The 4,159-nt window shown below is 39.5% G+C and overlaps 1 long non-coding RNA gene across 1 annotated transcript; it reads right to left on the reverse strand.

Moving 5' to 3' along the window:
* On the reverse strand, positions 2,889-3,241 carry LOC110263003. The gene is made up of 3 exons (XR_002348014.1): positions 3,227-3,241; positions 3,014-3,106; positions 2,889-2,922 (listed from the first exon to the last, which is right to left on the reverse strand). It is a non-coding gene; the product is annotated as an uncharacterized LOC110263003 (long non-coding RNA).

Below are 4,159 nucleotides of genomic sequence, written 5' to 3' on the forward strand. Positions count from 1 at the left end.
AAAGAAAGGGGGGTGGAGGAGGGGGAGGGGGGAGGGAAGGGAAGAAGGGGGAAGGGAAGCCGCCGTCCCGCCGCCGCCGTCCCGCCGCTGCTGCTCTCCCCTTCGTGCTAACCCCAGAGCAACCACGACCCTCTCCCTTCCTTCTCTCTTTTCCTGTCTCGGACGATCTCCTCGAACCAGAGCTCACCGCCGACGAGCCTCTTCTGCTTCACCATGGCACAGCAACGTGGAGCCTCCCCTGCTTCACCACCACGCAGCAACGTGGAGCCTCCTCTGCTTCACCACCACCATCGCCAGCGAGCTTCCCTGCTTCCCCTCTCTCAGTCCCTGTCGCAGAAGGAATCAGAGCTACCACTGTCCGTTACTCTCCCTCCAGCCCCTTCCCGTCATGCCCAGACCGCCGGCGCTCCATCACTGCCTCCCTTATCCCCTCTTTTCTGTTTTCTATTTTCATAATCCAGGTTATCATTTTGATTTCAATTTCTGTTTTTGGTTAGTGTTAGTTCCTTGATTTGATTCTGGGTTAGTTTAGCTGGATTTTAATTTTCTGTTAGTTGATTTTAAGTTATTGAATTGCTGAAAATTGCTGCTGAATTGTTGTTGTTGTTGTTGTTGAATTGTTGTTGTTGTTGCTGAATTGTTTCTGAATTGCTGCTTAATTGTATACAAGATCCATGGTTGTTGTTGTTCTTCTGCATCTGGTTGTTGTTTCATTATTTTTTGCTTCTGCTGTTCTTCCGCTTCTGGTTGAGCTTATTGTTATCCATTGTTGTGCTTTTGTTTCCGCGTTTGTGCATCTGCTGCTGGTTAATGTTGAGAAAGAAGATGGGTGTTGAGGAAGAAGAGGGGAGGGATGGGTATTTTCGTCCGAAGGACGATTTTAAAACAAACTGAAACTTTGGGGACCATTTTGTAGCAAAAAGAGACTGGGGACGAAATCGATTTTTTGCCTCTACATTGGGGACCAAAATCATACTTATCCCAAAAGCGAAATAAGACTTATATTCAGTTTTATGTCAATTTCGCATTTTAAGTGAGTGAAATTGAAAAAAAAAATCTCAATTTTTCTATTAGAATCGAAGAAATAACACTGAACAAGCTTTTAAAAATAGCACAAGCACACAGTTTACTTTTTATTTTACACTTGAAGAGAATGAAGAGAATGTGAAAAGAAGGGAAGGAAAGAAAAATAAAAAACAAAAAGAGGAACAAGCAAATTCTGTCGAGATATGCACATTGTGGGTCATTTGATTGAGCAGATTAGTGTTTTAGGTGTGTATCGTCATCATAAATGTCTCATGAGTTTTGGAAAAGTTGTGATCACACCAAAATGTGGTGTTTTCATAAATCAAAATTTTCTTTTAAGGATAAGTCTTTAGAGTTTCATCAGCTAGCTAATCTTGTACCACTGCAACATGCTTCCTCCCAAGTTCCTTCTATACCTAGAGTACCTAAACCTGCTGTCTCAACTATGCCTCCCGCTCTATCTGTGTCTAAATCCCTCTCTTCAAATTCCACAACCCAACCGCTTGCCTTTTCTCCTTTTTTATACCAATACTAATCTCAGATATTGAAATTGTCCTTCATGATCTGCTACAACTTCCTCTCTCTGCTTCTCAAGTTCCATCTCCGAATGCTCACCCCATGATCACAAGGGGTAAAGCGGGCAGGGGCAGAGCCACACAGTGAGGAAGGGGGCAATGGTCTCTCTAATTTTAATTTTTTATATGTAAATTTTAGTTTAGCCTCTCTTAAAATTTTATTTTAATCTTATTTTATTGTATAAATATTATTTGTCCCTTTCTAATATTTCATCTAATTCCGCCCTTGAAAGCGGGTATACGGAAGCCAAGAGATCTTTTAACTAAATTAGAGCCCCAGATAGTGAGAGCACTACAACAAATTCGGCAGTTGCTGGGGCTGTTTAGCGACGGTTTTGAACCGTCACAAAACATTTCACGGCAGTTTAATGAAACACTGGAATATGGGGCGCGGCTAAACGGATAGCGGCGGTTTTTTCCAACCGCTGGAATAACCGCGGCGAAATGAAACTTGGGTTCTATTATTTTGCCTCTTTTAAAAAAGTATGTTTATTAAACTTTAATTTTTTTTTACTTTTCAATTAATTTAAAGAAATTGCAACCAAGTAAAACAGCTCAATTAACATAACAAAGCAAATTAAATATATGCAAACATAACATATATAATGAAATTATCATAACATCATCCAAAATAAGGTAAGAATGCTTAACTTGAAGAAAATAAGCATAAAGAACTAAACCAACTTAAATGCAAAAGTATCTAAGAACATTGATTGAAATTCAAAATTTTTGTTGCGGGTCGTGATTGCCAGATGAAGATGGCCCTGCGCATGACGAGTTCGGTGTACCGCCCAAAAAAGCCAGCTCTGCAGCAACCTCAGCTGGCAGATTGCCTCCTTGCTGTTGGACTAGATATCTCAAGACCTTATGTATCGACTGTCTCTTTGTCTGCTCTTCTTCTAGCTTAGCCGTCAATTCCGCAATCCTCCTCTCGTACTTTTCATTGGGCTCTGCAGAACCTGACAGTTGTCCAGCAGCATTACCAAAGACTTGGGTGGGACATGGTCTAGCACCTAGGGCATGAACTTGTCCTGGGTGCTCCTTTTCGAGAACTTGTGCTAGCGAATCATTTTGTGAAAGGTGCCTAGAGGATCCATCCTGCCTCTCAACATTCGCAATTGCTTCCTACAAATATACAACACATTGGAAAGGCATGAGTTAACAGTAGCACGATATATACAGTAAGCTAAGTTGCTTGAAATTTTCAAACATGACTTACACTAACAACACGCGCATCGGGATGGATATACGAGCCATCTTTTTTCTTATGAGTCAAGATAAACAACTCTCCTCTACCAACGAGCCTTCCTTGCTCTTTCTCCTACATTGTTGATATCGACACAATTTAGTAAACAACAACAACATACTCAGGAAGATTAATCAAACTCTTAATGCAAATAATGACTTATTACCACTTCGTCTTTTTTTCTTGCCAATATTTTGGAGCCCCCAGTATGTGTGTAAAGTTGGTTGCTCTGATCTAAAACGTTCTGTTTACACTTTTTCTATTAACAAATAACAGAACAAATGTAAATGAGAAAGAGATATTCAATATAAAATGTAAGGGGAGTAATATGTATACACATGTATGTTTTGTGGAAATAATAAAATATACCAAGGCTTACCTTTGTTTCTTCTTTCTGGCAATAGTCAATGAACTTTTTCCATTCATTTTCTACTATTCCTTTCGAGCGATGCTCAAGATTTTTCTCATAAGTCCTTATTTCTTTGTAACACCTATCATACAAGTGGTGCCTTGTATCCTTCCAGTTCTTTCCTATCCTCTTCATAATATCGCACTTTATTTTTTCTCCGGCATCGTCCTCATAGTGAAAGACCCGCTGCAATTAGTTGACATTGTCATTAACCAAGACCAACTAACAAGCATAAGAATAATAATTTGTAGAAATGCCACAACCATTACAGGCTAATTTAAATTGTTAAAGTATGACACTCAAATCCAGTACAAGCAGTCGCAATTACGTATAAATGAGAATTGCTTAAATAATGATGTGAAAAAAATATGGAAATTTTACGAACCATATACTTTACCCATGCAAAAGCCCTTACAAAAAAAATAGAATACTAAAATTGCTTAAATTATTGAAGCTTAAAGCTGTACCTTAATCAGGTCATATGCATGTTCCTTCTTAGCTTTGTTCACATGCTTCCAACTGTCTGCACATATGGGGAACTGGGAATAATCCGCACCCAAACTCCTTAAGAAACCACTGAATAATCCAGCTGCCTGACCAATCGATTGTAGCTCTTTGTTAAATGGGAGTACTATCTTTGTATTGGAAGGGAGCGCTATAGCCTCCTTCACGCTCATCCTAGAAGCTTTTCTCACGCCGTCCTCTAAGAAGTGTATGGGAAACAAAATTACTATCTAATCATTACAAAAAAGAAAAATAGAATTAAAGGACTTTAAAGATAACTGTTTACGAAAATGAGAGGAAAAAAAGTTTACCGATAACAGTAACTTCCCAGAAATCTGTATCTTTGCGTTTCCCGTTGTTGTGCTGACCTTCGACTTCTTGGGCAACAAACAAGTCGTC

The sequence above is a fragment of the Arachis ipaensis genome, chromosome B05, assembly GCF_000816755.2.
Source record: "Arachis ipaensis cultivar K30076 chromosome B05, Araip1.1, whole genome shotgun sequence".
Lineage (NCBI taxonomy): Eukaryota > Viridiplantae > Streptophyta > Magnoliopsida > Fabales > Fabaceae > Arachis > Arachis ipaensis.